We start from the raw sequence: 12,592 nt of genomic DNA, 5'->3' as shown, positions 1-12,592 counted from the left end.
TAGTTTCACTACGAAATTGATATTCACCAGCGTACGTTGAGTCAGTTTTATAGACGAAAATTATTTTATTGTTGGTAGTATTTTACTCTTAGGAAATAGTTTTTCCTTTTTAAAGTCTTTACTATATATGATATATGATTGATAAGCATATCATCCATATCTTACAAATATCATCTACCAACAACACATTTGAACATAAAATCATGGAATCTATTAAATAATAAATCAATTCCATGACAAATCAAAGTCGTCAGTCATCCACATACTTCGTCAATGTTCACTAACATAATATTCCCGATAAGAAAATTAAAACCCACTAAATAAATATACTACAATAATAGCTACAAGTACAACTATTCCAAAATCTAACAAAGTGTTTCTTGCTCTCTCAGCATGAGAATCCATGATCTATGCTAGTAGTCTGTACAAAAATGAATATAAGATGCAATTAGACAATAGTATATAAGTAATATTTTATATCTTTTATTTAATAAATAAGTAACAAAGAAGAAACAATATTTTGAAAATATTCAATATTATCTATCACTAATTATGTGATTGTTTGGTCATTATGCAAAGCTTGATTAGCTAACACTTATTTTAGTTTTGACCACAAATCATCTCTCTCTAATTACTGAGACCGTATCTTCAAATTCCGTACCTCTATCTATGATTCCTGAGACTAATAATGTTCCTAAGTGGACCTCTAAATACTTAGCTTTGAATCATATCTAAGACCTTTGATATACCCCATCCTGGTATCAAGCACATGATCGATTGTCTCATGTAGAGTCTACGAGGCCTCACCCTTTGGTATGAATTGTAATTAAAAATCTATCATTTGTTTCTACAATAAACAAAATAAGGAATATCAAACTAAAAGGAAAAAAATAACTATAACAATATTGTGATACATAAACTTATTACATATTTTAATCAGCTTCCACTACAAGAATTTATACATTTATCCATAAAAAATATTTGTTACTAAAAAAAAAATTTATCGCTTAAAATATTTGGTGACAAAAAAAATTCGTCGCTAGGTTCGTAGCTAATGCCCCGCTGCTAAAAGCCATCTATGACGAAAATAGTATTCATCACAAAATATTTAAAATTTTGTGACAAAATAAATAGTATTGTTAAGACATACATAATTCGTGACAAAATACTTTTCATTTTCCATCATATGGAAAAATTTTTCTCTCTACTTAGCTCTATTCATTTTTCATCACATGGAAAACCTTTTCTCTCTACTTAGCTCTATCCTCTTCGAAGTGCATTTTAGTTGTAGAATCTATAGAAACTGGACGATCTTATTTAGTCAATACCTAACAACGAACTCCTGTGCTCCTTTCATTACAGTGTTTCTGAACAAGTTCTTCCTCATCTGGGATCCATGGGGAAGAGGATCAAGTTGGCCCTTGCGAATAGCTTGATGCACTATCTCCCTTCAACCCTTTGAGCGTGGATGACAAGCCTAAAAGTTATCTTATGATGATATCAATATTGATGATAGTGACGATATTGATGATGACTTTGATACGGAGTTACTAACTATGAAAAATATATTAACTATGTATCGGATGCTGAAAATAGACCAATTTGATATCCTCCTTCAATTCAAATGAGCAAAAGCAATATCTCGTTGCATAATATAGATTCCCAATATTCATGATCTCTATGTGAATGAGTTTCACCGCTATATAGTCTATATTTTGTGACAAAACTGTAAACATACCAATAGATGAATTCTAGTGATAAAATATTATCCTTGCCAAAAAAAATAAAATCCATTTGCAATGAAAATTAAGTTGTCACCAAATGTCAAAAAAACTTTAGTGACCAAACTATTTAATTACCCAAAAATTATAGATATTTTTTATTCACAAATATATATTGGACAGCAATTTTAACATTGTTATCAAAATTAATAACTAACTCATGACGGGAATATATCTTTGCTAAAAATCTTGATGTTCAAGACTGTAATATTTTAATGTGAAAAAATCTTAAATCATCGCAAAAAGCATCCCACCAAAAAATAGGAGTGGGAATATTTGGTGCTAGAAGTTTAGCCACAAAAATTAGCAATGCATGGTATTTCATCACCAAAAATATTACTCATGAGATATTTCATGATGAACCTTTTTATTTTATTATCTTATGGTATTTATTATCAATAAATAATGCATCATAGCAAAATATTTTTTTGCAAACTCATTATTTTATTAGAGTGCTTGCTCAACCTGCATGAAGAGTCACATGCATGCAATACGAAATATATGTCCGCTATTGATGGAGAAATCAGTTAGGTGAATATCAAGAACAGGGTATTATTGAATCAAGATACTTCCACTGAATCTGGGGTTTTATCTAAGTAATTGATCAGATCAATCACTCAGGATATCCTTGTGCATAAGTTTTGATAATCCTATAGTGCATCATCAAGATATGATATGGACTAAATTAAAAGAATAGTCTACTAGAGTGGCTAGTCATATATAAATTGGTTAATGAGATTGATAAATTGCTGTACACTGCCACTAGCCTCCTGGGAAATACATTGTTATAACTTATATGCCATTCATGACATTAATGAACAACATACATAAATGAAACATGCTGAATTTATTAGACTAGATTTATTATTGCTATCTAATCCAATCAGAAGTTATAATAAATTTTAATTATGCATCCCATGCATGTTTACGATCCAACAATTATTGGACATTGCCAAAATAAAGCCCAAAAATAATTAATCAAATTCAGATCTAGTTTTAGGCTGAAAACTACATGCAGAAACTTCTGCAAAATATGAACCTCAGGGCATTTGAAGTGGTCTATAGTAAATTACCAAGATTAAATAGGTGTCTAGCATTTACACCGATCAAAGTAGGCGTACAATAGGGCCACATCTAGCAAGAACTAGATTAAAAGCATCTGGTTTTGTATATTAACCAAAGCCTCAAAAATACTATTCAGTCATACTTGGCAACATAGCATAGAACATCATATGTAGTACATATTCAAAGACATAACGTGCAAATAAAAATATTCTATGCATGAAAACCTATTGGAATATAAATACCATGGCCCAGTATATACCAGAAATTATTTGAAAAGTTGAGAGGAAAAAATCGCCTTTTGGATCAGCCATGAATGGAATGATCTAATTCTAGAACCCAACCAAGGAATTTAATATTACTCTGATGGAATCCTGAGGATCATCCAGAGTATTTCAGTGGTAGATAAGTACTTTCTTCATGATTTTATCATATAATTAAGAAGCATGCGTAAGCGCTAAATCAATTTATACCTTCTTATGGTGATGAACCTGGGAAGGTATACAATTTTAACAGGCCGAATATATCTCCTAATCTTATTAATTTCTATAGATTTCAGGAGCCAATTGCTGAGAAGCATGTGCAATTCAATCGATGCATCTTTCTATAGCCCGAAACTCCTGATTATTTCTATTCCTCTAATCATCTCTAGCAGCCTCCTTGAAATTCAAAATGGCATGAATAAATGATTTTCATTGCTTGAGCAACCATACAAGGAATGTTGGATTCTATGTGATCATTCCATTGGGAAGTTTCACTTTGGCTTGCTGCTTTACAGCTGTTCTGTTGCATTCTATCCTACTAAGTCCCACTGAGTGTGCCCAAAATGTTTTCCAAGAAACTAAGCTCTGACTGATTAGGATGCTGGCATGACAAATTGAGCGGATCGATCAAGGAGTTTGGTTAACAGATAGGGTTTTTCATAATTTCTAGTAGAACAAGAATTATATAAATCACAAAGTAATAAGGAGAGGAATAGCTCATAGGTAAGTGAAGCAAACTAATGATTGATTTCACAAGGATATCTGAGTACAAGAGAATAGAGATAAAAGAATTATTCATAATAAGAGGGGAAGGAATAAGTCATCTCTGCTACTTGAGTCATGACCAATTCTTTCATTTGAAGTTTGAACCCCAAACAAAAGGAGAAGTCAGGTCCTGTACTTGTACTTTATGGGTCCCCTAACTTCCACGTTCGAACAGTTTGAATCTCCAATCTGTGAATTCCTCGATATCCATATAGAAGTAGGTTGAACCTTCAATCTAGATGTAACAACCCAAGACCTCACCCAAAATAGCTAACCGGAAGTTATTATTTGGGTTCCTTGATCCTATATAAATACCCAAGATCTACTCAGCGAATAACCGATGTGGGACTAAACACACGCCCGCACGGATCTTCACATACTCCCCCCGTTCAAGTCCTGACGTCTTTGTCAGGCTAAGGGTTCATATCTATTCAAATCAAATCACAAACACCACGATTGGCCCGTGGTCAGCCCCAATGGATCCGTGCTGCAGTATCCCCTAGTTCACATAGGTTATGGGTAGGGTCCGCTCTGATACCATTTGTAACAACCCAGGACCTCACCCAAAATAGCTAGCCGAAAGTTGTTATTTGGGTTCCTTGATCCTGTATAAATATCCAAGATCTATCCAGTGAATAACCGATGTGGGACTAAACACACGCCTGCACGGATCTTCACACTAAATCACTCAATATCCATATGGGAGTAGATTGAACCTTCACTCTTCAGGCAAGGGAGCCGCATCCATTGTTGGTTGGAAGATCGTTCACCACCAAGAAAGACTTTGAATCCTAGGAGAGGGTTGTTACTTTCGGTAGTAGAGCTATATAAATGTATTGAAAAGAATCAATTGGATCTTTCTTCCTCCTTTTATCATATTGGTTAGACGTATGTTACTTCCGGCAATAACTTTCTTTAGGAGGTGGTTTCTTGTCATGGTAACTCCTCCGATGGTTACCAGCATTTCCGATATAAATAACTCCTCTTTGGATGGTTGCTCTCCCAAACAGCTATCCAATGTACCCTGATAATCTTGTCTGATTAACAGGAGCCTTTCAAATGAGACCACAGAAATATCTAAGCAAATATTAATTAGCCTAATATTTTTGGCTATTTATTATGGTAGTTCATCATTGACTAATTTGTGGGTATAAAACTGTGCCTATTAATGAGGGCTTAGAATTCTAATAAATTAACTTGGAGATCAAGGAAGAATTGACATAAAGAGAATTGATTTAAAAAGCGCATGTTGCCGTAGAATCCAGGACTGAGGTCAGCTTGAATCACCCTAAGGTCAGCTGAAGGCGAGCTAAATAGGTTGGCCTAGGTATGGAGAAGTGGATCTCCCTTGAAGGTGGCTTGCAAAAAGTCCACTTGTCGGAGAGTTTTTAGCGGAAACCCTCCGATGTCTAAGTCGGAATAGAGAAGCAATAACGTGGAAAAGAGAAATTTTAACAGAGTATCATTCTTTGTGAATAATATATTACTTGCATGTCTGAGGTCCTCCAGACTGACCCTTATATAGGGAAGCCTGTTTTGTCGTTACTTGGGCTGATGTGGTATGCACTGATAGCCAAGTAACGGCCGATAGTACGGCTGCAGCTTGAAAGTTAATCCGCGTGGGCGGCATGCAGTGCTGATCGGGTACAAGCTGTGGTGCTGCCACAGTTGCGAGTTGCCGTAGTTGTCGGTTGTTAGGACTGTCAGTCCTTGTCGACACATGCTAATTGTTTTTCTCAGCTGATTGGCACCTCGGTTGGTGGCTCCTCAGCTGATCAGCTCTTTGGTCGTGGTCAATGTCATTCTCTTCTATTTATGTCTGAGGTCAAAGAGGTCGGTTTGGACCGAGATCGAGGTATCCAATATTTTCTCCATCACTTTTCTTCCACTTTCGAGGCCGAATTGCATTCCAGTTCGGACAAAAAAAATCGAGTCATCACCTCGATCAAGGGCGACCTTGGTTCGGGGCATTAAATGTGTTGATCAATCTTTTTGAAGCATCACCATATCTAGGGTGTCCTGAGAATCATCATTGCAGGATTTTCTTTGAGGCGTCATTACTACAACGATCTTGGTGAATTATCGCATTGTATTCCGAGCCAACACATGGTTTGATCTGCCCGAGTGGCCAATCGATGCTTAAATCAAGATCGTTTATGCCTCCATATAAGTGTGACCCCTCCCTTTAGTTTGCGCTTCTTGCTTCATTTGCTTCTCTATCCGAATGCTCAAGCGTCCATGGTCCTAGGTGGTGCTTTGGCGAAGTCCCTTCGTCTCTAGCTCTAGCATCCTCTGCATTCTCTGGTTTCCAATGGGTACTCATTCTTTAGCTACTCTTTTTTTCTCCCTCTGTCTTCTTCGCCCCCTCATCTTCTCCTTCATCTTTTTCTTCATCTTCTTCTTCATCACCATGAGCGGAGGTGAGGTTAATTCTTTAGAGAAGAGTTGGTCACCTAACCACTCTTCTCGAGCTTGACAGTTGTCTCCTTTGGGCGAGGCTGAGTCTAAGATCAGATTGCACCCATATAATGAGGTATCCATCCTAACCCAAGAGGAATTGGACCTCATTTGAGCTTAGGATTTCGTTCCCCCAATTTCACCGTTGAGCTTGCTGGTCCCAATGTTCAGGTGACTAGTCCTTTTTTTTCTCTGCTTTGCCTATATGAGGAGACTCTAAGGGTTGGGCTGAGACTACCTCTTGACCTCCTTTTTTGTCAAGCTGATGAGGGCCTATAGCCTTGTCCCGAGCCAACTAGTCCCGAACTTCTGGCGGCTCCTCGTCAACTTTCTTTCTCTTTTTCTTTTTTAGGGCATCCAAGCCTTAGTTTCCCTCTTTCAGGGATGCTTCACTCTGAAGAGGCATGCTCAAGATAGCAAAGCTGGTACTTCTTCTAGAAAAGATCGCCAGCTGATATGAGGTACTCCCTCCTTCATCCACAAATGAAAAGGAAGGTTTTTCTTCATTTTTACTGAGTAGCCATGGTTGTTTGAAACTGTATGGAGAATACCTTGCAGAGATTTAAATCGGCCCCCAATGTTGCCCGGTGACGATAAAGGGGCCTTACACAAGCTCTTAAAATTTCAATCCAAGATTCCTACCATTCAGGAGCTATTGTCTGAGGAGACGTTGATCAATATTGACCTGAGCTCGGCCAACCTCTAGGATAAGCTTCTCGTGAATTTTTTCTATCTTTTCATATTTGTGTTATTGACTAACTTTGTCTTCAATTTTGTAGCTCTCACCGCCATGAAGACTGACCTCATATTGATCCATCAAAGGAGGAAGATGAAGAAGAGTTGGTCGTGGCATTTGGGGGTGAAACCCCCCAAAGGAAGAAGTCAAGAGGGAAATCCTCCTTCGCCTGCTACCAAAGCTGTCGAAGCCGCCGAAGCTACTACTGAGGTCACTGCCAAGGCCTTGGTCCCCGAGATCTCCCCCAAGGTGCTCGTATCTCAAGAGGAGACCATGGACCTCGATCTTGAGGTCGAGATTGTATCGCCGATCAGGTCGGCTTTCCTAGAAGGGGTCATCCTTGCCCATCCCCACGCTATCGCAACGCCCCATGCTGATCATCCTCGGAGATCCGTGCGTTGGCTCGGTCAGATTCGAGTCCATCTGCTCCATTCGAGAAGGGCCACTCAGCTTCGGTCCATAACTTCAGAACCGACTTCCTAGAGTGGTCGGTTGAGGAGTCCATATGTCCTTGGAGCCCTAAGGTGGCGAGGAAGTTGGTTCTTCAGTGAGGCCTTTGTCATGGTCGTTCAGGTAAGTTTCTATCTTATAAATCTTCATTAAATCACTCACTTCGGTAACTAACCCTTCTTTTTCTTTTCAGCATGCCCTCGAGGTTGGCTGCATGCATGAGAGGATCATGATACTTCCTAGGTTCAGCATGGAGTTTCGGGTGAGGGTGGCGGGTGCTAAGGAGCAGGCTAGGGTGGCCGAGGAGCGAGCCAAGTGAAGACGAAGGATGCCAAAGACAAGGTCGACTCGGCGGAGGGACAAGCCTCGGCCCAAGCAGAGCCACCTATCTGCTGCCAGGAAGGCCTTGAAAGTCATCGAGTAGAAGGTCACGAAGTTTTCTGCGAAGCTAATCCAGCAAAGTAGAAGGCTAATGACGCCTAGAAGTTCTCCAGCTGAGTCGAGGAAAGAGTCTTTGAGGCTTGGAAGCTCGTCTTTCAAGCCAAGCAGAAGGTTACAAGAGCAGTCGAGGAATACTACGCTTTAGTGGAGTTTTGCAAGGAGACCTTGGAGAATGCTACCGACATCTTTGAGAAAGGCTTCGAAGAATGCCAAGCTCGGGCTCAGCGGCTCTTTATAGAGATGGATTTCTCTAGCCTTGATGATGATGACAACAATGGCGGTGAAGGCGAGGGTAGCGAAGGTAGCAACAACGATGTAGAAGGCAACAACCATAAGGAGGGTGAGGTCGGTGACAACAACGTTGGCAGTGGGAAAGGCGGCAAAGGAGAGGAGTGAAGTCTCGCCTTTTTATCTCTTTTATTCTTTCTTCCTTTCACTCAGGTAAATTGAGCTTGGTGTACTTTTCTTGTTGCTTGGCCTTTATTGAGATCAATTGTAAGGGTTTACAAATTTAATGAAAGTTAAGAATTTTTAAAGTACATGGCTTCAATTTTTGCCCTCATCGTTTGCCTTTTTTCTGAGTTTAGGTCGACACTCCAAATTTCGAGCTTCTCTTGTAGCTCTTTTTGCTCGGCTTCTGCCAAGGTCAATGTATGTACTAAAAGATAATAAAAGGTAAAGAATTTTTCAAAGTACTTGACTTCGATCTTTACTTATGTTGTTTGTTTCTTGGTTTCAAACCAGACCCTTCTCCTTATGGAGCTTTAGCTTGTCTTGGGCCCCTCGGTCAATCTTTCCGAAGTTCGGCTCCCTAAAAATTTTGTGTGAGCTTATCTTGAGGAGGTCTCAGGTTAGCCCAGAATGTCTTCTTTCATTTAGGACTATGGTCCTAGAGGCATCCTTAGATTATGGTCCCAGGAGAATTCTAAGTGGGCACAATCTTGAGGAGGCCCTAAGTCGGCTCGAGGTGTCTCCATTCATCTCTGAACTATGGTCCTAGAAGAATTCCAAGTGGGCTCGGTCTTGAGGAAGTCTCAAGTCAGCCCGGGACGTCTCCTTTTATCTCTAGACTATGGTCCCAGGGGCATCTTTAGATTATAGTACTAGAAAAATTCTGAGTGGCCTCCATCTTGAGGAGGTCCTAGGTCAGCCCAGGGTGTCTCCTTTCATCTCTGCACTATAGTCCCAGAGGCATCACTAGACTATGGTCCTAGGAGAATTCCAAGTGGGCTTGGACTTGTTCATCTTTGGACTAGAGTTCCGGAGGCATATCTGGACTATGGTCTTAGAGAAATTTCGAGTGGGCTCAGTCTTAAGATGGTCCTAGGTCAACCGCCGAGGTGTCTCCTTTGTTGGCTATCTCTAGAGTTTTCGTTTTCAAAGGGACCCTGAGCAAGCTCGGTTGAAGGAGGCCTTAGGCATCCCCAGGGTGCCATCTTTATTAGGACCCAAGCGTCTCTGACAGTATCCTAAGTCAAGTATGCTTGTCTAATTACCCGATCTGAAAGACAAAAATATAACAAGAAGAATTTTTATTAGAGATAAGCCCAGAAAATAATGGACTTTACTGGTAGTAGACATGAAGGTGGTCAGAGTTCCACATCCGTGGGATCGAAGTGGCATCAAGCGACTCCAGTTTATATCTTCTCGGTCAGACAACTTCGGTTACATTGCATAGGCCTTTCCAATTTGGGCTCAACATCGAGTTCTGCTGGTAGGGATGCTTCGGTCTTTCTCAAGACGAGGTCGCCAGGTCAGAAAAGCTTACCTTTGACCCTTTAGTTATAGTACCAAGCTGCTTTTCGCTGGTATGCCGCCATACAGTTCTGAGCTTGCTCATTGGTTTCTTCTAGCAGGTCGACGTTGGCTTGGAGCTGATCTAAATTTTTTGGGTCATCAAAGCTTTCCATCTGAAGGGACGGAAGTCCAATCTCCAATAAGATCACTGCCTCCATTCCAAAAGCAAGGTTGAAGGGTGTCTCCCCAGTATGGGCTCGAGATGTTGTCCAATGTGACTACAAGACATTATTGAGCTCTTCGGCTCATAGCCCTTTCACTCAATCCAGTCTCACTTTCAATCTCTGCAGGATTGTCCGGTTGGTCACTTCGGCCTCTCTGTTAGACTGGGGGTGCACTACCAAAGTGAACCGATAGTCAATTTCGAGCTCGGTATAGAACTCTTTGAATTGAGCATTGTCGAACTGACACCCATTATTAGTGATGATTATCTGGGGAAGCCCGAACTTGTAGATTATATTCTGCCAGATGAAGTTCTGAGTTTTTTTCTTAGTAATATGAGCTACTGGTTCGGCTTCTGCCTATTTGTTAAAGTAATCCACAGCTACAAAGAAAAACTTGCGCTGCCCTATTGCCAGTGAAAAATGTCCGAGGATGTCGATTTCAGACTATGTAAATGGCTATGGGGTACTGATTGACGTCAACGATATAGTCGGTCATTGTTGGATGCTTATGTGTCTTGACATTGATCGCACTTCTTGATGAGGTCGACTTTATTCCTTGGTGAGGTCGACCAGTAGTATGTCTGCCGCAGGACCTTGTAGACTAAAGATTTACTCCCCCAGATGATTGCCACAGATGCCCTCATGCATTTTCTGAAGTGCAAAATCTGCTTCAGTTGGACAGAGGCATCTAAGGAGTAGTATCAAAAATGACCTCTAGTATAACTTGTCCTTGAGGAGGACGTAGTGGAAGGCTTGTTGCTTTATCTGGTGGGTTCCAGCTCGATTTGCAGGCACTATTTCATCCTTTAAGAAGTTGAGGTGGGGATCCATCCAGCTTGGCTTGATATTGGTGTTCAGCACAACCTCAGCCTCATTAATGCTCGACGTCTCTAGGACCTCGAGGTAGGTGGCTTTGGTCAACATGACAAGGTTCGAGATGGCCAACTTTGACAGTAGGTTGGCCCTCGCATTCTCCGTCCAAGGGATCTGCTATATACCAAAGCTACAAATGGCCGAGTGATGTCCTTTACCTTTTGTAGGTATTTGGTCATTAAAGGCTCCCAACCCTCAAATTCTCCTCATTGTTGTTCGATCATTAGTTGTGAGTCACTGAAATCTTTAGTTGTTGAACTCCGAACTCCTTGGAGAGCTTGTGCTTGGTGATAAGTGCTTCATATTCGGCCTCATTATTTAAGGCCCAAAATTCGAATTGCAGAGCGTACTCCGTGACTACTCCATCTGGGCTAGTAATTATGAGCCTAGCTCCACATCTCCTCGAGCCCGATGACCCATCTACATACAGGATCAACAATCGCTCTGTGGTCTCCATCTTCCTGGGAAGCTCGGCAGGATCCTCATTAGGGATGGTGCACTCCACCAGAAAGTCTGCCAACACCTGCGCCTTGATAGATGGCTGAGGTCGATACTTTAAGGTCGAACTCTCTGAGCTCCACCTCCCACTTTGCTAGACGACCTGCATTTTTAGGCTTCAAGAGAACCTGTCTCATTGGCTGGTCGATCAGGATTGTGATTGAATGAGGGTGCAGACTGTCATCTCCAATTTGGAGTATCTAGCCAAGAATCCAACTTATGTAGTAGATGAGTTTTTGGCATCCTCCCTCTTCTCAGACTAGAATCGAACTCACAATAGTGGGAGAAATAGGAAGGTACAGGTAGAGCATTTCTCCAACTTACAATTTTGTGAGGAAAGGTGATGAGCTGAGGTACTCCTTCAGTTGGTCAAAGGCCTGTTGACACTCCTCGGTCCATTGGAAGTCTTTCAGGTGTTTCAAGGCCTTGAAGAATAGGAGGCAACGCTCCACCGATCTAGAGACAAACCTCGTTAGCGCAACAACCTGACCTGTTAGGCATTGAACCTCTTTGACGATCTTTGGGGGCTACATGTCCCGTACTGCTCGGATCTTCTCCAAATTTGCCTCAATGCCATACTGGATCACTATGAATTCCCAAATTTTTCTAAAGTGACTCCAAATGTGCGCTTCATTGGTTTGAGTTTCATTTGGTACCTTTTGAGGATCACAAGAGTCTCCTTTGGTTGGCGATATGCTGCTTCGTTGCTTGGCTTTTCACGAGCATATTGTCTGCATACACCTCCATGTTGCGGCCGATTTGTTCCTTAAAAATTTTGTTGATGAGGTGCTGGTAAGTAGCCCCTACATTCTTTAAGCCAAAGGGCATTACCTTGTAGAAGTATAGGCTTATCAGCAAGAAAGGTCATCTTCTCTTCGTTCTTGAGCACCATTGGGATCTAGTTGTACCTAGAGAAAGCATCCATGAAGGTGAGCAGTTGGTGTCCCACGGTCGCATCTACGAACTAATTTTTCCTCGAGAACAGAAAGCTATCTTTTGGGCAGGCTTTGTTCAGGTTGGCGTAGTCGATGCAAACTCGACTATTTTCATTAACTATTCTGACAAGCACAATATTGGCCAACTAATTAGGGTAGCTTACCTCGCAAAAAAGGCCGACTTGTCAGGAGTTTGTCAACTTCCTGGTTTACGATCTGTTGCATTTCTATGGTGAAGTTTCTTTTCTTCTACCACACTGGTCAGAGAGTCAGATCTATGTTGAGCTCGTAAATTATCACCTTGGGGATTATGCCTGACATGTCGACAGTCGACTAGGCGAAGACATATTTGTTGGCTTGAAAAAAGTTG

Source organism: Phoenix dactylifera, chromosome 1 (genome assembly GCF_051530095.1).
Source record: "Phoenix dactylifera cultivar Ajwa chromosome 1, Ajwa_hap1_PhDact_Kaust_v1.1, whole genome shotgun sequence".
NCBI lineage: Eukaryota > Viridiplantae > Streptophyta > Magnoliopsida > Arecales > Arecaceae > Phoenix > Phoenix dactylifera.
This window is presented reverse-complemented; position numbering follows the sequence as displayed.